Below are 27195 nucleotides of genomic sequence, written 5' to 3' on the forward strand. Positions count from 1 at the left end.
GTGGTGGAGAGAATAAAAGCCAGCATATAATGGTAGTGTCTGGTTAGGAACAAATTATAATGGTTGGATTATCCAATGGGGGGTCCGGGAGAGGGGGGTACGAGCTGGAGCATATGTGTATTTGTATATCCTATTGTGTGTTGTCATGTTTGTTTATGTGTTTGTTTAAAAAATAATAAAAAAAAAAAATACAAAAAAAAAGTCAAGAAGTATCACCACATCAATCCCACATGCACTCATTCCAGTACACACACACACACACACACACACAGTATAAACAAACTATACTGCTGTGACGATTTCAATAAAACAGACCATTCTGAGTCGATGGTACAGAAAAACTGTACATTGGTAAACATATCGGTCAATCCCATTGTCCCGTGGGATTATGCCCCCCCCCCCTCCCCGCGGCGATATTAATATTTGATTATTAACGCAAGCGGGGGCAAGCTACCCGCTGCCCGCGACATGGTTCTTGGTGTATTAAACAGGCAATGCCACGGCGGGCTATTGAGTTCATATGCCATAAATGTCATGTATGTTGTGTATGTCATAAATGTCTATGAATTGAAAATGGGGGACCCAGATGTAAACGAGACGAAAGTCTTTCTCTGGTCTGCATCCCCTTAACAATTGTGTGTATTGAGCCGTACTGTATTGTACCCATTCTGCAATCTGTTAAATAAAGTTTTCATTCATTAATTTGCTGTCTCGTTATAACACAAACGGCTCACCATGAACCATGACCAGCTTAATTACGTTAGTTAGCATCCAAGCTAGCGTGATAACGTTAGTAGTTATTAGCATCCAAGCTAGAAACGGCTAGGCTGCCTGCTTACCTGCAATAATGTTGTCATTGTCCTGGACAGATAGACTTGTTAAATCATAATATCAATTATCCACAGTGGTGTGTTGTGCTGGTCCTCAGTAAATGTCCCGCCGGCGAAAAATAAGTTGCTATTAACACTTTAAGTGCCGAAAACGTGTTTAGGCGTCTTTCCTAGCCATGCTAAAGTTGCCGAGGACGCCCTAACTCGTCTTTAATATCAATATTTCAAAAATCTGTGATCAAAATCATATTTTTCCTCCGCAACCCTGAGACACAGTGCTGGCCTCCTCTCAACCCTCTAGCGGTTCAAGAGCGCCATCTGGTGGCCGATCGGCAGAAGCGCCAAACAGGAAGTCATGTGGATGAAGTGGTGATCACCCATATTACTTCCGGCCACTCTCTATAGCTCCCGCGACTCCATCTTGGAACACTCGATAATAGATCGCTCGCCCTAACTCAATAAACAACGTTATTTGGACGTATATACTATTATACAACCTGGAAATGGACCGGGTATTTTGACATCCCATAATGGAAAACTGTCTACCCCCACGCTGATCGCCCAACGGCCCGCGGAGACTGGGGTGAGTTTTAGTGTGTAGTATTACCGTGTTCGACACTAACTGCTATGATGAACATTTGACCCACATTAGATGAATGGTATAACGTTGCCCACGGAATTATAAACGATCCCCCGCCCATCCGGTCATCATCAGATGATACGTAGAAACTTCTAGAAGCACGTCCATTTGAAATTTTTCATCTGGCACCGATCGCTACCAAACTGTATTTGATCATCAATATAATGCATTTGGGGCTATAAATCACGTTCTGGAGAAAGCTGCAGAAAGAGATGAAAACATACTTATACTTTAGATCATATTTTAGTATGAATATGTGAATGAAAAAGTTTAACGTTCATACACCCTGAACAATACATATAGGACATTGAATGGGCCCTAATAATGGCAATCTAGCAATAGAATTTAAAAGGTTATAGCCCTGCAAAGAAGGGGAACTTCTCCATAGACAAATAGAGCTGGCAAGGGATGGTATATCATGAATTTAACCTTCGGCAGTTAAAGTGCTAAATGTTAGATACACTCATATAGAGGTTTCGAACGTGGCCGCTCTGTTAATCAATCAATCCCGCGAGGGGATGACTCAGCCCCTCCATGTAGCTGCAGAGCTGGCACCATTCTCTGATTGGATTTCAAGGCTGTCAATCATTCAATCCCCCCATGCACGGACCGTGCTTAGATGACGTTAATAGCCTATTTTGAGTGGCTATTATTTAATCCTGGTCTACCTGTGCAGGGAACGCTGCACCAGTTTGATTGACAGCTAGCCATTACTGCAGTGCAGGCCTGAGCTCAGAGCTGTCAATTTTGGCAATTTTTCAAAAAAAAATCACTGGAATTTTTTTACAGAAACATTTCTAATAAAAAAATAATTTATAATAATAAACATTTTAAATAATTTGTATAAACTGGTCAACACAGCTTTATTTCCGGCATTGGGTGCCTGATGCGCATCAGGCAGCGAGAGACGTTTTGAGCAGTGTTGACCAGTTTATAAAAATTATTTAAAATGTTTATTAGCAACGCCGAGCTTTCAAACCATTACGTTTCTCTGTCCTAGACCCTTGTGCAACTGTGAGTACCTCTGAAATTTCTCTGTGATACTTGTATAATGAACGGTTCGGGTAGGACCAGTTCTTCATGGTAAATCTAGGTTGGTTTCCTATTGAGGAGCAAGGGACTGTGGATTCACTCGGCCAAACCTTGTTGGCGTGCATCACAGTCACGAAAGGGGCTACTTATAACTCAACTCCTTCCACTGTTCTCCAATGACCATCCATTTTCTACTATCATGCTATCAATCATACCATCAGTCATGCAGGTATTTTATAACCACTAGTATCCTTTTTAATATAAATTATGAATGAATGATAATTGCATTTTCATAGCGCTTTTAGACACTCAAAGCGCTTTACACAGTGGCGGCTGCTGGATTTTTCTCCACTAGGGGCGCTATACCAAAACATTTTGCAAACATGTACCACGCAACCGACTCATGGCAAGACGTGAGCGATTCGACTCACGCTCACGGCAATGAATCGGCTCTTATGAACGAGTCGCTCAGCTGTTACTACAACAACACACAACAACCAGTAAAATAAAGTACAGTCTAATTCACAACTTGAAACACAATATATAAATAGAAAAGTTAGAAACAATTAAAACTCGCTCAGTCTCCAAACACACGCAGAGAGAGAGAGAGAGAGAAGCGTTAGCTGAGTGGCAGAGAGAGAGAGAGAGAGAGAGAGAAGCGTTAGCTGAGTGGCTGAGAGAGAGAGCGAGCGAGAGAGAGAGAAGCGTTAGCTGAGTGGCTGAGAGAGAGAGAGTGAGCGAGAGAGAGAAGCGTTAGCTGAGTGGCTGAGAGAGAGCGAGAGAGAGAGAGAGAAGCGTTAGCTGAGTGGCAGAGAGAGAGAGAGAAGCGTTAGCTGAGTGGCAGAGAGAGAGAGAGAGACTCACCAGCTAAAACAGAGTATTGCAAATCTACCTTGTTGTTAAATTGACAGCAGAGCAGGCAACAGGGCTTGATAAAGTATATATCCACTCCATGGCATTGTGCATGTCCCTCCACACTGCATCCATATATAGCTTATAGCCAACAAGTACTGTGTGAGATAACAACAAATAGCTGCATCTCACAACAGCATAAACTCACTTTGTTTAATTGAAACGTGGTGGGCTTGATAAAGTGTATAATCCGCTGTTGATGATGTATATCCAGAGTTCCAGACCACTGTCCAGACTGCATCCGATCCGCCATATAGCTTGTTAGCTGTTAGCACCACAACAAGACGGTACTTGATTTCTTTGTCCATTTCCGCGTCGAACAGACTGCAAACTACCTGGCGTTCTATCGCCATGCTCTAAGACAAACTCTAACCTTAACCAACTTTTAAAGAGTGCCTAAGCTTAACCGTCGAAAGAACTTGCAGTCACGCTCTAAGACAAATAGCTCGCATCTCAGTCACAACAACACAACTATCTCTACCACCAAGCTAGAATTGGAACATATAAATTGGATTCGGCCAATCGGAGATCGTCTCCGCGAAATGCGGCTACAGAAATTCTTGACGCTGCTGCCTAGACCGCTTCAAATCGTGCCCGGATTCCAACATAATAGTCATATTTCAACGCGTTACGCACTGATTGGCTGCGACGGATACAGCGATCAAACAGTGACGCGCACTCAGAGCGCTATTGCGTCTAGCCCGGGCAGAAAAAAAAAAACGAGGAAGGAAAACGAGTATTTTTTATTTTATATATTAACGTTATATTGTGCATTGGAAACACAAACATACTTAAAATGAGTAAATATTATTCATTTTAAACATGTTTATATTATTTATAGGGCTATAAAACAAAAAACAAAAAAAAATGTCTTGTTCTTCTCTCATATAACCAGGGGCCACTGGCTTTACAATGTTGCGTGGAAAATGGCTCCTTCACCACCACTGTGTAGCACCCAACTAAATGATGTGGCGTTCTGTGAGTGAACTGCAGAGTATAGTATTATTAATCTACACCTATTTTCATTCTAGGTTGTACGACCCAGCTTCAAACTTCAACCCAGAGATTCAGTGTAAATTGTGAAAACTCCCATGCCAGGACCAGAATACCCAAAAGTAGGACACAAGAGGAAGGTACCGCTGTCCATATATTAGTTAAATGCAGCCATTATGGAAAATAAATGTCCAGTGTGTTTTTCTCATTGTATGAAATTACGTACAATTAACTTGCCGCGTTTAATGATGTCATGTAATCCCTCAGGAGAGCACTCCGATCACGTCTTGGAAAATGTAGAACATTTTAGAAGATGTACCAAGGTGGACACTTGTTGTAGAAGATGTACCAAGGTGGACACTTGAGACCAACAAGAAGCAAACAATGCTTCAACAGACCTCAGGACAGTGGCGGCTCGTGGATTCTTCTCCACTAGGGGCGCTATACCAAACATTTTGCAAACATGTACAAGGCACGCATTGGCGAATATTATCACCATTGCCATCGATCAATATATGATCACAGTCAGTCAAATGCAACCACGTTTCCAATAGCCCAACACAAACACGCACAGCTCTCTCTCTCTCTTTCTCTCTCGCTCTCTCTCGCTTTCTCTCTTTCTCTTTCTCTCTCTCTCTCTCTCAGATGATGTCAGATCGATTCAATAATAAACACATGTATATTTTGTCATTTTAAACAAGTTACCATTCATGGTCTGAGTGGTTATGCCCCACACGCGGCGAAATTAGAGAGAGAGAGAGAGAGCGAGCGAGAGAGCGAGAGATCGCAACTATACCTTGTTAAGTTGAAACGCACAGTGGTCCAGCAGGGCAGAAGGGCTTGATAAAGTATATCCACTCCACTGTCCAGACTGTGTTGATGTCCATTGTCCATGCATGTCCAGTTGTCCACACTGCATCCATATAGCTTGTTGTTAACCAACAACGGCAACAAGTACTGTGAAGAGCTGTGTCTTTGCCCATTTCCTCGTCAAACAGGACTACCTGGCGTTCTATCGCCCTGCTCTAAGACAAACTCTAACCTTAACCAACTTTGAAAGAGTGCCTAAGCTTAGTTAACCGTCGAAAGAACTTGCCTTCACGCTCTAAGACAAATAGCTGCATCACAACAACAGTCTGCCAACCTAGGAACCAACCTAGAAGCTAGAAAATGGTGTTGGCCAATCAGAGAGAGCGTCTCCGCGAAATGCGGCTAAGGAAAAAAATGCTGCTACGGAAAAAGATTATGGACGCTGCTGCTTAGACCGCTTCAAATCGCGCCCGGCTTCCATCATAAACATCATATTTCAACGCACAGCGCATTACGCACTGATTGGCTGCGACGGATACAGCGATCAAACAGTGACGCGCACTCAGAGTGCTATTGCGTCTAGCCCGGGCCGAGAAATACGGCTAGGAGTAATGCGGCAGGAGAAATGCGGCAGGAGTGAGTCACTTCCTGTTCAGGAAAACGAGTATTTTTTATTTTATATATTAACGTTATATTGTGCATTGGAAACACAAACATACTTAAAATGAGTAAATATTATTCATTTTAAACATGTTTATATTATTTATAGGGCTATAAAACAAAAAACAAATTTTTATTTTTTTCTTCTCTCATTTAACAGGTGGGTCGGCGCCCTAGCGCCCCCGGTGGCCAGCCGCCACTGCCTCAGGAGAGATGCTTTACAGCTGTGATGAGTGCGAGACTGGCTTCACCAAGATAAATCTTCTAAAGAAGCACAAAAAGACTCACTCTGAGTGTAGAGTGAAAGCAAGGAAAAGGATCTACTTCAAGCCATATCCCTGTACTGTGTGTGACAAGGGATTCACCAGGCCGGGAACCTTGAGGAGTCACTATGCCATACACACTGGAGAAAGATTGTACGAGTGCAGAAAGGGTGACGAGCAACAACACTGTACTCTCAAAGAAGGGAAACTGACTTCTGCTTGCAGTGGCGCCTCCTCAGACCCAGAAGCCTTCGCAGAATGCCAGGAGATACACGGACAGCCGGAACTTCACCATTGCTCCGAATGTCAAAAGGTTTTCTCGACTCTGGACAATTTAGAGACTCACAAGGAAACTCATTTGGTGGAGAGACCTTTCGGCTGCGAGCAGTGCGGGAAGAGGTTTATAAAGGAAGCCCACCTCAAGAAACACAGTCAATCCCATACAGGGGAAAAACCACACATCTGCCGTCTGTGTGGGAGGAGTTTCACGCAATTGTGTGGCCTAATGTGTCACCAGTACATTCACACGGGGGAGCGTCCATATCCCTGTGGTCAGTGTGGGAAAGCGTTCTACCATTCAGGACACTTGAGAGCCCATGAGCGTGCTCATAGGGGTGAAAAGCCTCATATCTGCCCCCATTGTGCCAAAGACTTTGCTGCCAAAGGAGACCTGCACAGACACATCAGAATCCACAGTGGGGAGAAACGTCACATGTGCCCCCAGTGTGGCAAGAAGTATAGTCGAGCAGACCACCTTAAAAGGCATCGGAGCATATCTCATGCCTGGTCATAGTGGTGATTGAAAACTTAACAGGCTAGCCATGGGGATAGCCTCGACTCCCTACGCCGACCCGATGAAGGCAGCCTCTTCGAGCTATAATGATCCACCTACTTCACTTTACTGACATGGCCAAAATCCTCGATGCGGCATTGAAGACGAAATCACTTATGTCCACGGCCCTCTACAAGAAAATGAAGGCCTTCACACCGCTAAAGAAAAAGCTGCACGAGAACGTCTCCTTTAGGCTACTCCACCCTACCAGGCTGCGTGTATCCTTTCGGCAACAAACGTTTCCTTCCGCGTTGCTCTGATTGGCCAGCGATCTACGCTCGTTTCGCCCCTACGCCGGTAGCGCGCACATGCGCATTTTGTTTTTGCCCCCACACGCTCACACACACGGTTTTAATAATAATGCAGGTTTTGCCGCCACGCCGGTAGATAATAATAATAATAATACTTAGAATAATTGGCACAAGTGTAAATTATGCATTCGTCACTCAGTTTTAACATCGACGCACTTAGTTCAACTCGTTCGCCAGCTTGCTGTGGAGCCTATGGTCACAAGTTCGAATCACTCTTAGTTAAATTAATTCTTTTTTTTACGTTTAATTAATTTATCATTTCTCTATATTAACGTAACTAGCTATTAGGAGTTTTTCATTGTTCAAGAGTGAATATATGTTGCAGAACATGCCTGTTAATTACCTTTTAAATATCTGTTATGTGGTTAGGGTATGTATGTTTTTTAAATAAATGCCCAGTCTTGTGCTTTCTCACCACCTGTCAATCTGTTCTGTTATTGGTCCATGATGGCAATAAGTTGATGATTTTTACAGCCTAATCTAAAACAGATTTTTTACACATTGGTTCAAACGCGATCACGGAAGGTGACAACCCTAACATGTCATGTTGTGTCGCAACAGAATGAGTAGGTGAGTGTTAGGCCTACAGAAAGTGTAATCTATTCTAGTCAATTCGGTAGAAGAGTCTGGTGGGCGAGATTATGCATGACCAGCCTGTGATCTAAATATTACCTATGTGTTGATGGAATCACGTTAATATAGAGACATGAAAACAATACAATACGTTATTTCAATTGATATGAATAGCTAGTTACGTTAATATAGAGGGATGATAAATTAATTAAACGCAAAAAAAAAAAATTGAACTAAGAGTGATTTGAACTTGTGACCATAGGCTCCACAGCAAGCTGGCGAACGAGTTGAGCTAAGTGCGTCGATGTTAAAACTGAGTGACGAATGCATAATTTACACTTGTGCCAATTGCCTGCGTTTGTCTAAGTATTATTATTCTAAGTATTATTATTATCTACCGGCGTGGCGGCAAAACCTGCATTATTATTCAAACCTGCGTGTGGGGGCAAAAACAAAATGCGCATGCGCACGCTACCGGCGTAGATCGCTGGCCAATCAGAGCAACGCGGAAGGAAACGTTTGTTGCCGAAAGGATACAGGCTACCAGGCTGAGCTTGGATCTCCCGGAGGGTAGACACACCTTTACATTGCCGGTGTCGGCAGAGAACTATTTGAGAAAACACCACCCGGACATGCTGACTTGAACCCGCAGCTGCCGTGGCTTTTCCTTGACCAGAAAGGAGCAGTAACTAAAGATGCCTAACGGGCAACGTGCCACATATTACGGTTATTATTTGAACTGATATCCTCCATGTTCTGTGTTATATTGTTGGCGACAATGGACTTGAGATTTGTAATCCTCGAGTAACCCTTAAATATCAGATTTGAATAGTTGTGTTTGAAATTAAATGTTGTTTTTGAAATGCGCGTGAACCATATCATCTCTTTATGTGCGGATGATATAGTTTTGTTTCTTACCAATCTTGACTCATCCATGTCTGCCCTTACGGACCTATTGTCAAAGTATAATGTGATTTCAGGTTACAAGGTTAATGTACAAAAGTGTGGCCATGCCCCTTAACTCTCTAGCTGTAAAAATATTAAGGTCCAACTTCCCCTTTCAGTGGAACACTCAATTTGTAACATATTTTGGATTTTAAGATCCCTAATCAATTAGACAAGATTTTCTTACTAAATCATGACCCACTACTTAAACAAGTGGAGAAGGACCTAGATAGATGGATGCAGTTACCACTTTCTCTGATCGGGCGTGTGAATTGTATTAAGATGAACGTTCTACCTACATTTCTTTACCTCTTTCAAACCCTCCCTATATCTATACATGAGCATTTCTTCAAGAAACTGAAAAATGATAATATTGGACAAATAGAATTATAGAACAATACCATACGTTGGATATGCCGCTGGCCGGTATTCCTTTTATTCGGTCATACCATACTCTGAAGAATAGTACTGATAACCCATTTATTAAAGATACAGCTAGAACCTGGTTTGAGATTCAGACACATCTTAATAGTGTTATTGCACTTCTTCACAGGAATACTCCCTTCCATATCAATCTAGCTTTACCAGAAATACTTAGAGATGGCATAACAAAGATGTGGCACAATCTGGGATTTAAAACATGTGGGGACCTCTATGAGAATAACACACTCGGGTCCTTTGAACAGTTATGCAGCGCCTTCCACCTCCCAACTACTAATTTCTTCAAATTATTTACAGGACAGACACTTCAGGGAGGAAGCTCCACTCTCCTAAAGCCCCTCCCCATTGACAAATATTCTAAAAGGTGTCATACACTCCAGAGGCATCCTGTCTTTAACATATAATATACTTTTGGCCTTCCTTGAAACTAAACCCCTAAATGCTAGAATCAAATGGGAGCAGGACTTATTTAGACTGTACTTTTGAAGACGGCGAATGGGAATCATGTGAGTTGGCACCATCCTTTTCATATAACACTCAACATAAACTTATGCAGTTTAACATTAGAACCTATTTTACGCCAGAAAGACTTCACAGGAGGAATGACTCAATCTCAGATCTTTGCCCTAGGTGCACAACTGAAACGGGTAGCCTTATTTGCATGTTTTGGGACTGTAACAAACTAAAACCTTACTGGGACTTGTAGGCGCCGTAATGGAGGTCTCTTTATTATGATTCAGTATTCTATTTGTGTTGTATTATTAGTTGTACTGTCACTTTAGGTGGTGGGCGTGCTCACGGGGGTGTGGCGCTAATGGGAGTATTTTATGGAATTTCATTCACCTTTTCACGTCTGACAGTTCTCGGTGTTTGACAGTTCACTGAGGTTGACAGTTCACGGAGAGAGGGGGTGAGAGTTAGGAGAGCATATTTTCTTTTGACTGCAATAACGCAAAGCGCAAATTGTATTTTGTTTGTCTCATGAAGCGAAAGAATAAAAGCCTCAAAAGTATTTCCTGGACGTGGAACAGTTATTTCACGATGCGCGTCAATTGTTTGAACTCCTCCACTCAGCCCCTCGGCACTACCTGTCTATGACAGTCTACTGCCGCAACAGGACTCAATATGGGAGACTCAAAGATTACTGTGTTTGAGATCCCTTGTACGCCTAAATTAGCTTTATTAGGCGACATTAGGGGCATTTTTAGGGTTAGAAAACATTGGGCCCCCCCCCTTTTTTATTTATTTTTTTAAACACAGAAATACGCAATTTTAGAGTAATTAGAGATGAATACTGAAGAACTAGAATCATTAGAGGTTCTCAAAGTGAGGTCCATGTCCATGAGAGGGATCTGGGCAGTCCCCATAGAAAATTCAAAGTTAACAGGACCAAATCATCAGTTTCTTATTTAGTTATTTAACCTTTATGTAGCACCCTGAATATGTGGCTATTATACAGTGCTGACTTGCCTTTTATCTCCCCTTTGTGTACAAAGACATATGGGGAGACACTGCAGGTGAATAGGCAAATATACTTTTTTTGTTTTTGAGATTTTGTTATTTTGCTTCCTAAACATGTCTTCTATGAAACTACTGACAATAAAACATCAATAACACACATTTAGTTGTTTATTTTACCTCATTTTGCCTTATTGCATCCATAAATGTGCACATATTTAATGGGGAAGTGCCTCATTTGCATATATAAACATACATTTCAGAAAACTTGCAATATATTTTTTCTTAGTTTATATGTACATAACAAACTGGGAAAGTTTCATAGTGATATCTATTCAAATATTGTTTGCCTATTAGGGGGTACTACACTGTAGCCTGTGTGTAGTTCTGTTCAGTTCAATAACATCATTATTATTATTCAGTTATCAGGCATGTGTTTAGGTTGTCTATTACTAATGGTTTGATTAGGTATTGTGTTTGTAAATATCTGTTTCAAAAAAAAAGTATGGCATTTTACAATACAGAACTTTGAAGGCGTTTTCCCAAAAATGAGTTTTAAAAGTTTTTCCTCATACTCTGAGCCAGAAATCTCCACTTCAGTAGCACTCGCATACACCAAACCTTCCAGTTCTATTCATATCTATGTTCTGAAGGTATTTACAGAAGGGTTTGTTGATATCGCATTCATACCCTGATTTATATCACATTTTATTCCTAAAAACATGGGGAAATATGGAATTTTACCATAAAAATTGACTGGAGTATTTTCTGATTTATGGAGTGATAAAAAGAGATATCCAAAATCCCCTCTGTAATAACCTTTGGCTCGAATGCCTCATTTGCATATTTAAACATACAATTTCAGAAAACTTGTAATACAAAAAAGTCTTGTCTTAATATAAGTAATCAACTGGGGAAGTTTCATTGTGATATCTATTAGTTCATTTTTTTACCCTATTCACCTGTAGTGTCTCGCCTTAACTTGTTTCCATTGATATTCCCTCGAACAATGACGCGGGTTTCTCCTTCTCTCACCGGCTGGAATATGGATTATAAACAGTGAACTGAATCATATTCTATCCACCCAGTGTTTCCTGTCGGGCTAGTTGGCGGTACCAGCAGGGGGCGGCGGTGGCAGGCGGAGCGCACGAGAGAGACTCAGCAGGAGAAGCAAGTCAACGGGAACGGAAGTGAGGCGAGCCAGCCTCTTCGACATTGGACTTGGATCTGGTCGGTCGTGTCTTGACAGAGCCCCGTTGTGGATCACGCGGGTGAACGTATTGAACTTTAGTATTTTACGGGTTATACTAGAAATGTAAGCGTAGTAGTGTGTTGCATGTTCCCCACTGAATAGCCCTAGTGAGTTATCCTAGAAGAAACCGGTATAGCCAAGTGTTGGCTTATGTTAACGATATTCCCTCCAGTGAGGTGCCCAGCCAGCGTGGCTTGAAGAGGACCGGTGTTTAGAGGCACCCTGCGTCATTGTATGTTGCGGCTAGCAGGAGGGCTGTTTGGGACCCACAGAGTAGCTTCAGTTAAGGTAGGGCCAGATTATTGTCGCGCGTCGACCCAGCACCGGCCGTTAACAACCAGTCTTCGCCGGCGTTCGACATCTGCTCTGCACCGGCTGTCTTCAGCCCAGCACGGGAGTTCGTCCCGACCAGCAGAGGTCGCCATCACCCAGCACGCGCTCTCAGCCCGCTACTGCTCCCTCTGCTCCAGCCCCGCTTGCTAGCGCCCGTGACGAGAGCGTTCAGCGCCATCTTACCACCCGGACAGTGGTGGCGCGGCGAGGCCGCCATCTTGGTTGAGTACATTAGAGCTTCGGGGCTCAGGATCCTATTGCACAGTACACAGTGTGTCGCGGCCTACAGGCGAAGCTAATGGTTGCTAACCACAGTTCATAGGGGTACCCCATAAACATTACATGCCGGCATTAGTTTAGGACTTTTGTTAGGTACAGTGGGCCCACCTTTTCATTTCTTTTGAGTGTAATAACGTGTATGGTCATGCTTCTTAATTTCCCGTCTCGTTAAAGCGGTTTCTTCCTGGGGTACATTAATGCTGCCGTAATATGTAAAGCCTTAGAGGAAGGTATTATTGTATAAGTGTTATATGTTATTATAATTATTAGTAATTAGGAATAATGATAGTATATGCCATTTGACTCACTGCCAGTAATACTTGTCACTGCCCAGTATAAGTAACACTAAACGAACTAAGACGGGAATTGTGCGTGTCCATTATTGAGTCTAACCCTAACCCTTTTTGATGCGGGTAATATTATTATTTAACCCTTTTTCCTTCCAGTCATTAAGGTCTCTAGTGGTCGTCGAGGGAGGGTACTGCTTGCGGGAGGAACGAATCTATTTAGGCATATCAGTCACTAGGTGTGGGAGGGTTAACGGAGGTATTGAGGGAAGTGAGAGCGAGTTGGGGAGTACTGCTGACCGCCCCGGAGAGGCGAGGAAGACCAGAGTACCAAACCAGATTGGTAAATCCCGGGCCCCATTCACTCCCACTACCGGGCCCCAGTTTGACGCTCCAGGCCCAAAGACGAGGGTGTAGTCAGACGGAGCTCTACTGCGTCCAGCTACCTTGTGACTGCCAGCAACCGTTCCCACAAAGCAGGGATAATCCACCCTGCTACATTTATTTAGCCAGATAAAACATTGATCTGGTCCAAGAGGCCCCAACAGGAGTACAAATATACATATATATAATATATACTGTACATACATACATATACACCAATAACAAAATAAAAACACAGTTAACACTTTGGTCGCCAGGCTTAAATTCATAATTTACCATCCCACGCCAGCTCTATTTGTCTATGGAGAAGTTCCCCTTCTTTGCAGGGCTATAACTTTTTAAATTGTATTGATAAATTGACATTACTATGGCCCATTCAACATCAAGTATCTATTGTTCAGGGTGTAGCAACGTTATACTTTTTCATTCACATATTCATACTAAAATACGGTCTAAAGTATAAGTGTGTTTTTATCGTTTTCTGCAGCTTTCTCCAGAACGTGATTTATAGCCCTAAATGCATTATATTGATGATTGTATACAGTTTGATAGCAATCTGCGCGAGATAAAACATTTCAAATGGACGTGCTTTTAGAAGTTACTACTTATCATCTGATGATGACCGGATGCGGGGGGGGGTCGTTTATAATTCCGTGGCCTACGTTAGATGATTCATCTAGTTTGGGTGATATGATCATTATAGCAGTTAGTATCGAATACGTTAAAAAATAACGCTGAATCTTACCGTAGCTTCCTCTGGCCGTTGGGCGATGAGCGTGGAGCAGAAATATTCCTATTATGGGATGTAGAAATATGCCATCCATCTCCAGGTTGTATAATAGTATATACGTCCAAATCATGTTGTTTATCGAGTTATTGGTAACGGATTGCTATCCGTTGTGTCTAGCTCGAGTCCTGGGACTATTAGCGAGTGATCGGACCGAATTGGAATGAGCACCAGCTTCCATTTCCTGTTTCCGGTTTGAGCGATCCGCCGATCGGCCACCAGATGGCGCTCTTGAACCGTTGGAGAGCTGAGAGGGGATCAACAGTAGATCTCAAGTCTCCGAGGGAGAAATATGATTGCGATCACAGATTTTTGAAATATTGATATCAAAGACGTGGTACGGCGTCTTTGGCAGAATGAGCATGGCGGGGAATGACGTGGTACGGCGTTTTTGGCGACCATAGTGTTAAGAATCATACACATAAGCAAATAAACAATGTACAAAAGAAATAAACAGTTCATCTCTAGTCTTTACAGTTTTCTTCAATTGCATAAACACTCAAATCAAAAGTATTACACCATTATCAAAACCTTACACTCAAGGAGCAAAACATAGGCCCAGATTTGCACCCCTATAAGCACAATGTCAGCCTCACACTTTTTGCAAAACAATACACACAGTGATTTGCAAAACACTAAACACACTTGCATTACATTAGACACAGAATGTCAAATTACCACACATATGAGCCAACCTTCTGGGTCTTGGGATATTTCATATGTTTTGGCTAATTTTGATTTAAATTGTATAATTCCCATTTTAAAATGTTTTACCATGGTATGTTTGGTTTTTTTTTTTCAGCACAGCCTCACATATATGACCCGACAGTTAGTTTTCATATTGTATAATACTGTATATACTGTATACTGCATAATGTACAACACAAAACACAAAATCGGATTGAGAAAATGTGTTATTTTTAGTATGAACCAATGCAAACATATCAAATCAAGGATATAAAACAGTGGAAATGCACCCTCAGGTAGCATATTTACATAAACAAAAGAGAACAGATCAGAATTCAATTTACAAAGCATTATTTTCTCCATACACAGGTAATAAACACAGACGAAATTTTGATTCTCAACTGGAAATGATCACCAGCATGCTTTTTTTTTAACAAAAAGTCAGCAAAATTTTACAGTAAAAAAGTAAAAAATTACTAAATAATTAAATTGTGGGATATTCAATATACATATATACAGTACACATATGACTAGAGTGCATTCATATAGAGTGCAGGATGCCTGAGGCGTATCCAAAAAAAATATTGCACCTGTCAAACTGTAACGCCTTTTGACAGGTGTTACCTGTGTATACGTGGCATGGGGGTCTGCACGGCATGAACCGGAGGGGCTGAGGGGCTGGATCAGGATCACTGTCGGTCTTCCAGGGCGTCTGATCTCCTGCCTGATCTCCTGCCTGGGCTGGACGTCTTGGCCTGGCCTGGGTTGTCCTGCGTCTGACTGGAGCAGGCTGCTCATCATGTCTGCACATAAATGGCACGCACATTGTACATACAAGACACTGCTCATACAACACACACACACACTGTATATACACTCAATATTCCATTCTGTATATATTGTGTACAAAGTCTTATCATGTACATTTATAATGTACACTTGTCATTTACATTCATCATGTACACTTGTCATGTACATTCATCATGTACATTTATAATGTACACTTGTCATTTACATTAATCATGTACACTTGTAATGTACATTCATCATGTACACTTATCATGTACATTTATCATGTACACTTAGCATTTACACTTGTCATGTACATTCATCATGTACACTTATCATGTACATTTATCATGTACACTTAGCATTTACACTTGTCATGTACATTCATCATGTACACTTATCATGTACATTTATCATGTACATTTATAATGTACACTTGTCATTTACATTCATCATGTACACTTGTCATGTACATTCATCATGTACATTTATAATGTACACTTGTCATTTACATTCATCATGTACACTTGTAATGTACATTCATCATGTACACTTATCATGTACATTTATCATGTACACTTATCATGTACATTTATCATGTACATTTATAATGTACACTTGTCATTTACATTCATCATGTACACTTGTCATGTACATTCATCATGTACACTTATCATGTACACTTGTCATGTACATTCATCATGTACATTCATCATGTACACTTATCATGTGCATTCATCATGTACTTGTGCATTCATCATGTGCACTTATCATGTGAAAGCCTTTCTTTGCCTTTCCCAACAAGTTTGACAAAAACAAAAGCAATCAAAGTCCAAAATAAGTGTCTTTACCTTTCAGTGTCGTCATGATCAGTGGACCTTTCGTCACCATCACCAACAAACGATGGATCATCAATGTCGTACTACTACTACTACTACTGCTACTACAACTACTACTACTGCTACTACTACAACTACTATAACTGCTATACAAGTCGAACTACTAACTATAAACTACAACTACTGAAAAAATTGTTGTCCCACAGAAATTATCTTTTGGACAAACTTTTTGCGCACATGGAGACTACTTCTACTGTTCCTTTCTGGCAGTAAACTTCCGCCTCCTTCGTCACTTCCTCCCAAACGTTTCCGTTTCATTCTAGCTCAAAAAATGACCAAGATATTGATAAAAATGTAACGCATGTAAAATTATATCTGGCACATTTTACGCGTGCGTAAAAGTTTATTTAGCATCGAATTGAAATGATCCTGGTTCATTCATTTATTGGTTTATCAAGACAAAATAAAAAGTAGCGTGTAGTTTCAAGGACTTCAAGGAAAAAAACCCGGAAATGGACTACGTTTTCGATACAGAGAGGCACAAACTGATGACGTCACTTCATCACATCGCCGTGAGCCGCGACCGGGAACCGTTAAACACAGCCATCAGATGCACAAACACCATTGCTTAATTGTAGATACACCAATCAGGTTTAAGCACTATAAAAATGCAGCAGGTGAGTTTACCTGTCTTCAACCAAAATGGAAGGAGAGTGAAGTACTGTACACCGAGAACGTGAAAATATACAATACATTCACCAAACACTACACAAGACAACCAATGATGCAGACTGATGAAAATATACATTTTCTCCCATTTTCCCAAATCAGTCAACATGTCAACATGGAGAATCACAACAAAAAATTATCTTGCCAGATCCAGCTAGGCAAAGAGATAATGTCTAGTATTTTCTGTACTTTTATTTAAATTGTTTCAAAATTGTTTTTGTTTTACTGTAATTTTAACCTGTACTGGATACAGTATTTTATGTTTGTCTGATATTTGCTGAGCTTAGTGTTATGCACATAGTAGCATGAAAACTGGGACATGTTTTGTTGTGATTCTCAATGTTGAAATGTTGACTGTAGGGCTGGGCGATATGGCAAATCATATCGCGATAACGATATGATAATGTTATCATATTTCTCGATATCGATAATTATCGAAATTGTTATAAGTATAATTTTTTTTTAAATATATATATTTTTTTTTAAACAACAGATGTATGTTTATTTTGCAGCAATTCTTTGTCGTTGCCACCATCTTTAGTGTTCCATCCCCTCACACTCCAGTTCTCAGGCTGCAGCTGGTTTAAAAGCGAAAATAAACCGGCTTCTCTGCTGGCTGTGGCTCCAGGGGAGTTGAACAGTTCTGGCTCTGCTAGTTTATTTTCGATCTTTTGGCGCTTTTTTGGTGGACAAACCACCGCACATGTGCACCGTGACTCGTGACTGGAGTCTAGCTCTGCTAGCACACATAGCCTACTGTGTACAGACTGTTTCAAACTGTATTTTAAATTAGAAAGCAAACAAAATAAATGGACGAGAAAAATAAATCTCAATTTGGTCAGTATTGTCATTTGGACAAGCAAAGCCATTACTTTAAGTTGCAGGCAAGAAAGACAAGTCTGTCCACTGTCTCTGGTTTTAAAACAGCCCTGTTGCAGGTAAAAAAAAAAGAAAACGATTTTTCGATATTTGATATCGATTATTAAAATATATCGCGATATTTATCGTTATCGTTATATCGCCCAGCCCTAGTTGACTGATTTGGTTATATGGAGAGACATTTTATATTTTCATCAGTCTGCATCATTGATTTTGGGTATATGGAGAGAAAATGTTATTTTTTTTTCATCAGTCTGCATCATTGATTTGGGTATATGTAGATAAATAAATTATATTTTCATCAGTCTACAGCATTGGTCTTGTGTAGTGTTTGGTGAATTTATTGTATATTTGCACATTCTCTGCGTACTTCACTTACAGTACTCTAATCACTGAGAAGTAGAATTGCTAAATGTGTTTTAGGTTAAGCACAGCAGTTTGTGTAACTGGTTCAAACAGAATTAAGTCGTATGAAACGTGTGTTTCATATAGTAACAAAATGTAGTTTTTATAAATTAGTGTATGGTTTTGACACGTGTTTAATTTAGCAAAGGATCTGAGGGGTTCTGATAATTGTGTGTGTGGTTGTGCTAATTGTGTGTTTTGAAACACCGGGCCCCGTTTTCAAAATCATGCTTAAGCAATCGAAAAAAAACGGTATTGTGTGTTTCATTATATACATATGTTTCAGTCTTCTTGTAAAAAAAAGATTAGATTTTTGGGTATTTTCCTTCCTTTGGTCCGCTTTGCATTCACATCTCAAATGAACCGCAGCAGGGTTCACTTGCAAGAGTGAATGAGCTTTCACACCACCCCAAACTAACCGGACTATCCGAGGAAATGAGCCAGGGTTCGATTAAAGCTTATTATAGTTTATCACAGTATCATGAGCATGTCTTTGTCAGTGGACACTGGACATGGGTATGGATGGCTCCAGGTGCTGCTGCGTTAAAGTGCACAAAGTGTTCTCTCCCAGGTCTAGCAGCTGTCCCCAGGGTTTCCCCACAAGCTGACTCCTCCTCCTGCATTCCTGTGTGTTAGTTGGTTGGATCCACTACACTCCGGTTACTACTGAACGGACGTGTTTTTGCGGACCTCCCAAACTTTCAAACTTTAGACTGTTTTCTTTCTTTCTACCATTTTTTAACCAGTGATCTTAACCGATCACTGTGACTTTTGCTCTTATCGTTTATACTGTTGGATTTATTGGTTTTATGTGACTTTTTACTGGACGTGACCTAAAGCTATCGGCGCTTGTTGTTGCCATAGCTACAGCTACACGCTACAGTACTCACAGTGCTAAACTCCCCCGAGGAAATGGCTCCAACATCAGATGTCGCAGAAATGCGAACGGAACTGAAGACCATCGAGATACTAGTAATGGATCTTCTCAAGCGTCAAACGGAGCTAATGTCCAAGCTGGCTAGCATGGAAAAAGCGGACGCAGGCTGCACCAGTAGTCCCTCCTGGGCGACAGTGGTGAGGGGCCGAAGGAAGCTCTCCCTTCCTCTATATGATCCCTTTGATTCACCTCAACTATCAAACCGATTCAATCCTCTTTGTAATGATTCCAGCCTCCTAGGCTCTCCCTCGCTTCCGTCTCCTGCTGCTAGAAATGTAGCTTTGCTCAAAGACTATCCGATGCTAGCTACTAGCCTAGCTACTAGCCAGGCTCCAAGCGAAGCTGCCAGGACGGTGGCCCTCTCCAGCTCACGACTCAACCATGGAAATATATCTACAACCCAGAGCAGAAAGCGCTCTGCCCTGTTTGCTCTCGCATCGCCAAGCTCCCCAGACTCACGCGATGGGTCCGACTCCCCAAAGTTTAAACGTCCTCGTCTGCGGTGCTCTGCAGCCCATACCAGTATGATCATTCAAACGGCGAGTGTCATCGATGGAAATGCCGCTGTGAACGAGCCCCTCCACACGGCGCTGCTGCCCGACCAACCGTCTAACTCCGCCAGCAATGCAGACGCTACTCCTGCGGCTTTTCACCATAGAAACCTGGCCATCTACGACTGGGAATGCATCCAGGAACAGCCAGAGATCCTACTCATCGGAGATTCCATCACCAGGTTTTTGCAAATACCACACGGCATTACGTATTGTTTTTCCGGTTTAAAAGTTACTGACTTACTTGAGTGTACTCCCGAAATCATCGAGAGATATCCGTCCGCCCACACCGTTATCATTCATATCGGAGCAAATGACGTAATGGCTAGACAATCCGTTAAACTCCAATCTGACTTTGAATCACTAATACTCACTATTGAAAGCCTGGGTAAAATATGCATTGTGTCTGGCCCCATTCCATCCATAGGTCGTGGATCTGAGCGATTTAGCCGTCTGTTCTGGTTGCACAAATGGCTACAGACCCACTGTACTACTATAGGACTTTGCTATATAAATAACTTTGATCTGCTCTGGTCCAGGAAAGACCATTACAGACCCGATGGCATCCATCCAAACATATCAGGGGTAAATGTGCTAATGCATAACGTCATACAAAGTATAGCATCACTGGCCTGACAACCAACCATATCTAGCTCTGTAGACTATATACAGAAGCAGCCTAAACTACAAAAAAACACGTTGAGTGTCATCCCGATTCTGATCACCAAAAGACTAATCAATTACTCATTATCACGTCCCATATGTAAATCTAACCTTATCAATATCAGTGTTCAACCACAGACTATCTCACACCCCACTACAGAACCCGTACAGCTAAAACTAGCACTGTTCAACGTTAGAGCGCTGAAACAAAAATCATTTCTGATAAATGAACTCATAGTAAAACATGGTGTACATTGTATGTTTTTAGTAGAGACATGGTTAGACAATATCACTGGTGTAGCAACACTGATTGAGACCTGCCCTTCCAATTTTAAATTCTATCAATCAAACAGACAGAGTGGGAGGGGAGGCGGAATAGCAGCAATCATCTCCACTCAATTTGTGTGCAATGATATTGACCTGGGAACATTTTTATCATTTGAATACCTTGCTATTGTATTGAAAACAGAAATGCCAGTAATATGTGTGACATTGTACCGACCACCAAGGTACTCGCCACTCTTCATACAGGAATTTTCAGAACTCATATCGATCTGCATTACCAGGTATGATAGAATCATTCTTAATGGAGATCTAAACATTCATATCAACAAAAAGGATGACCCCAGGGGTTGTGAGTTTCTGAACCTACTGGACAGTTTTGGACTGATGCAGCATGTTCACGAGGCCACCCACCAACATGGCAACACTCTGGACCTACTAATAACAACAGGGCTAAACATTGAGAATATATCAGTAAAACAAATTCCAATTTCTGACCATTATTGTGTGTTCTATGGTACAAGCCTAATATTACATAAGACCAGAAGCGAATTCCTAGTTCACAGAAGGCTTCTGGACGCTAGAGCTGAAGCAAAATTCTCTAGTATGATGAAATCATATGACCAATGCAGTGAATCCTCCTTAAATCAGCAAGTGCAAAACTTCCACAGCACCTTGTCAACTGTGTTAGATACTGTTGCCCCTCTAAAGGTTAAAAAGGTAAAAACTGATAGAATCTCTCCATGGCTAAATAAAACCAATGTTAAAGATAACAAGAGAAAATGTAGGATAGCCGAGCGAAAATGGAGGAAACTCAAACTCACAGCTCACTTTAATTTATACAAAGACGCCATGGGCGCATACAATAAGGCAATACAACTTGCGAGAAAGGAATATTTTTCCAAAATGATCTCAGAAAATATGGGTAACTCCAGGGTACTTTTTTCCACCATTGACCGGCTGATTAACATACCACCCCCCCATATACCGCAGCAATCGGCCACAAAATGTGAAGAGTTAGCAGTTTTCTTTAATGAAAAAATATCATTGATTAGAGCAAGCATTACCGCTGATATAGATCTGGCTGTGAGTGAAACCCCACCTGAGATAACTATGGGGGAATTCACATGTATTACATTACCTGACCTCTGTAAGATTGTCTCTGAGTGTAATTCCGCCACCTCCTGCCTCGATCCTATACCAACAGCATTTCTCAAGCGGGTGTTTGATAGTGTCTCAAATCATGTCCTTGAAATCATAAATATGTCTCTTCAAACAGGCACTTTTCCAGATGCATTTAAAACGGCTGTAGTAAAACCACTACTAAAGAAAACAAACTTAGATGTAAACGAACTAAAAAGCTATAGGCCAATATCGAACCTTCCATTTATCAGCAAGATATTAGAAAAGATAGTCTCAGTACAAATAAACTCCTTTCTCAAAGATAATAACATCATGGAGGAACTACAATCAGGTTTCAGAACAAATCACAGCACTGAAACTGCCCTTACCAAAATAGTTAGCAACCTCAGGCTAAACTCCGATGCTGGCAAAGTCTCAATTCTTGTCCTATTGGACCTTAGTGCAGCGTTCGATACGATTGACCATAATATCTTGATCAGTCGTCTAGAAAGACTGGTTGGCTTTTCCGATCATGTACTAAATTGGCTCATAACATACATTAAGGGGAGAAGGTTCTATGTTAAGCTTGGAGACAATGTATCCGAGGAACATGACAGCAATTTTGGAGTCGCACAAGGAAGCTGCCTTGGTCCATTACTCTTCTCACTATATATGCTGCCCCTCGGGGACATCATTCGAGACCACAATGTATGCTTCCATAGTTATGCTGATGATACACAACTATATATCTCCGCAGAACCAAATAACACTACAGCCATACAGTCCATTACAAATTGTCTGTTAGCAATAAACAAGTGGATGAACAATAACTTCCTAAAATTAAACGAAAGCAAGACCGAAATCCTATTGATCGGCCCAAAAGCGAAAAGGGAAGTGCTTTGTAAAAACCTGGGGAGTCTGTCATCCTATGTAAAGACTGAGGTTACAAGCCTAGGTGTCATCTTGGACTCAGACCTGACCTTTAAGTCTCATATAAATAAGGCCATGAAAACGTCATTCTTCCACCTAAGAAACATAGCGAAAGTAAGACCTTTCGTAAATAAAAAGGATGCAGAGAAACTTATTCATGCTTTTGTATCAAGTCGGCTTGACTATTGTAATGCACTGTTCACTGGTCTTCCCAAAGCAACCATTGGGAAGCTTCAGCTTATCCAAAACACTGCAGCTCGATTACTAACTCATACAAGGAGAAGAGAACATATCACTCCAGTCCTGGCCACTCTGCACTGGCTTCCAATAACTCATAGAATTGATTTTAAGGTCCTTTTCCTAACATATAAAGCTCTTAATGAGCAAGGCCCAAAATACATAGCAAATTCCCTAGTTAGTTATCTGCCCTCAAGAACGCTACGGTCATCCACTACAGGTTTACTAGACACGCCCAGAAACCAAAAAAGGATAGGAAGTATGGCATTTGCCAACTATGCCCCAAAACTATGGAACACACTACCAACACACATCAGAAACGCCAGCTCTATACACATTTTTAAAGGAAAATTAAAAACGTACCTATACAGTCTAGCTTACAAATAGTTATGGCTTGGAAAAACCTGATGGATCCATGAGGCTAGGATAAGCCTTGTGGACCCAACTTTTTAGATGAAGGAACGGGTACATAGGAGACACGCCTCCAGTTTTTCAAACGTTTTTGACACGCCTCAGCTTCTGAGCTGAACGGTCGTGTTTTTGCGGACCTCCCAAACTTTCAAACTTTTTAGATGAAGGAATGGGTACATAGGAGACACGCCTCCAGTTTTTCAAAAGTTTTTGACACGCCTCAGCTTCTGAGCTGAAGGCGTGTTTTTGCGGACCTCCCAAACTTTCAAACTTTAGACTGTTTTCTTTATACGTTTTTCTTTTCTTTCTTTCTACCACAATACACGGCCACTGATGGATCCATGGGACTTGGTAAAGCACTATGGACCCAACTATGACCACTGATAAAAACGTAACTACACTAGCGTTATAAGAGCTAAACATTGCTACCTACCATACAAGTGCATTGGTTTAGTGCACTTCCGGTTGCCACTGAGCGGAAATGTTTGTGCGGACCTGTTCTCCCAAACTGGTAAGCAAATGACTGTTTTTACGTTATTTTCATTTTTACGTTACTGTTATTATTATTATTATTTTTTTTTTAAACATTGATCTTAACTGATCACTGTGACTTTATTGCTTTTATCGTTATATATGCCTATAATTGTGTACAGCACTTTGAGCTACATGACATGTATGAAAGGTGCTTTATAAATACTTACTTACTTACTTACATCTTCAATACCTATCTGTACTATTTAAAAGAACAGTGCAGGACACACTCAAAGGTTATCGCACCTCAGAGATGGCAGTGGACATGTATGACAGGACAAAGGCCATATGTAATGGCCTTTGGATTGAGGAACATACTACCAGCCAAAGGAGGAAGCAGAAAAGGATGGACGAGTATGTAGTTGAGTCATCTTGTGGCACAAGCTCAGACCTCAGCTCAGGAGATCACCTGAGACAGAGACTGTTCTATCCAGTCGTCGACAGAATGCTGCAAGAGCTTGAGAGCAGGTTCTCATGAGTTGGATAACAACTTATGAGAGGCATACAGGCATGTTATCCAGCCTCAGACCAGTTTCTCTCAGTGGAATTGCTGCAACCCCTCGCCACACATTACAATATCCAACTATTGCCAGAGGAGATCACAGTTGCAAAGTGTTGCAAAAGTCAGGACAGGCAGAGATGCAGTCCCTACAGATGAAGCTTTTAGTTTTCCTGGGCGCTTTGCCGCGACGTGCGCACGGTTATATCACGTCGTGGAAATGAATTAGGAACCCAGGCTGCTGTTCTATTTTATGCCGCCAGGAGGCGCAAAGTCATTAGACGGACGCTACAACGTCCTACACAGTATATACTGTATAACGATCTGTATATGTTTTGTTGTCTAGAATAAATACCATACCATATGTCTACAGGCGTATATGTGAATAGGCGTTCTAAACCTTTAAATTACAATGACGGCGAATTGCTTAGGAATGCTGAACAATGATCCGCGTTTATGCAGTCAAAGCGGTAATATAATGGATCTATTTTGTCTGGTACCGTGGTTTAGCGGTTTATGGGCATACCTCTCAAGCTGCCGACCCGGGTTTGAATCCCACCCATTCTGATATATATATTTTTTTGTATTATTTATAAAATGAAATTGCCCGCAACGATGTGCATAATACAATAGTAATAATATATAATAAGAATCCAACCAATCCATCCAAAAATCGAATACAATAAACAGTGTAAAGCAAATAATTTATCATATCATTTATCAATTTTAGGTTGTATCAAACCAGACGGCTGTGATCGCAACCACTGTCAAGAGTTCAGTTTTATGTTATTATCTACATAATATCTGATGGTGAAACGCTGTGCGTGGGGTACCTGTAATTCGGACACCAGGTACCCCGAAAGACTGGATGGAGGAGTATATTTTGTACCTTTTCCGAAGCCCAAAAGAAAACTCGAGAAATGCAAGCGGTGGATTGTGTTGTTGTAAACAGCTGAACGTGAAGACCATTACCAAGGACACTTATGTTTGCGCAAAGGTAAGGTCAATTCATAAAGACATAATATTTGACGGCATGTAATATAAACGTAGACCAAACTATTAATTTGCTAACGTTTGACTTTAACTGCGAACTAGCTATCGTGTATCCAGCCCAGTTAGCCAACGTTAGCAGCTAGCTAACGTTAGCTGCCAACATAAATATATCTACTCGTCCTCGCTAGTTACAGTAGCTGGTGTTTTTACTGTAGCTAACTTTGGCTTCTCTCTTTTCACCCCAAAGCACTTCAGAGATGGGAAGCCATCTCCCATCCGGGCTCTCGTGTCTGCTCTCACCCAAAAAAGGTAACAATATCGCACATATTTCTGCATCATAACGTTAAGTTCTAGCTCTGTTATCAATACATCCAACTGTGTTATCAGTATGTTCTAACATGGAATGTGTGCAACTTTACAATCATGTCATTGATGAACTGAATATCTCTGTGAACTCTCTCAATATATATATCTCAGGCAGTGTTGCAGTGGCAAATTGACAGTAGGTCAAACGCTCCACGCGCATGCACAGTTTTTTTTGGCACAGTTTTTTTTTTTTTTTTTTTGCCTTGAAATCGAGAAGCTGAAAAAGGTAGCAGCGTATGAAACTTTTGTATCACAAACAGTACTGTATTTGCAAATCTGGTATATGTCATAAATGTATAGATGTAGCAGTACTGTCTATCTGTATGTCGTGTATGTCATATATGTTATGATGAATTGAAAATGGGGGACCCTGATGTAAACAAGACGAAAGTCTTTCTCTGGTCTGCATCCCCTTAACAATTGTATGTATTTAGCTGTACTGTACCCATTCTGCAATCTGTTAATAAAGTTTTCAATCAATCAATCAATCAATCAATCAATCCCGCAGTGCAATACTCCAATTCAGCCATTGGGTGGGACGGTCATGTGACCCAAATCAGCCAATGGAAGCGAGGGTACCCATGTACATGTCAAAATACTTCCCAAAGGTCAGTGAATACCACGATCACAACACCAGAGGGAGCTCCACAAATCATGTAAAACCCAGATTCGGCTCAAACAAGGGACTAAACACGTTTCGCAATTATGCCACATCAATGTGGAACGCCCTGCCTAAAGCTGTAAAGGAATGTGAATCACTACCCACCTTCAAAAACACTCTCAAAAAACACCTACGTGAGACTGCAATTCGAAACTGGCCCCTACAAATGTCCTAACCTAGTTGTACAGTAAATGACCAAGTAAGGCTTTGTCAATATTCCAATGTACAGTGTAAAATGTGTGTGTGTCCCCTACCCAACCCCCCCCCCCCCCCACCTCCAATGTACAGCCCTCACCCAACCCACCCAACCCCACCCCACCAACCTCCTCCAATGTACAGTTTCTACGCCAAATGTATATACACTCCTTTTCTGGACACTTTTGTATCACAAACAGTACTGTATTTGCAAATCTGATATGTCATAAATGTATAGATGTAGCAGTACTGTCTATCTGTATGTCATGTATGTCATATATGTTATGATGAATTGAAAATGGGGGACCCTGGTGGAAACAAGACGAAAGTCTTTCTCTGGTCTGCATCCCCTTAACAATTGTATGTATTGAGATGTACTGTACTGTACCCATTCTGCAATCTGTTAATAAACTTTTCAATCAATCAATCAATCAATCAAGGGTCCTAGAGTGTTGGTGCTCTCGTCC

Source organism: Notolepis coatsorum, assembly GCF_963971535.1.
Source record: "Notolepis coatsorum genome assembly, chromosome: 9".
NCBI lineage: Eukaryota > Metazoa > Chordata > Actinopteri > Aulopiformes > Paralepididae > Notolepis > Notolepis coatsorum.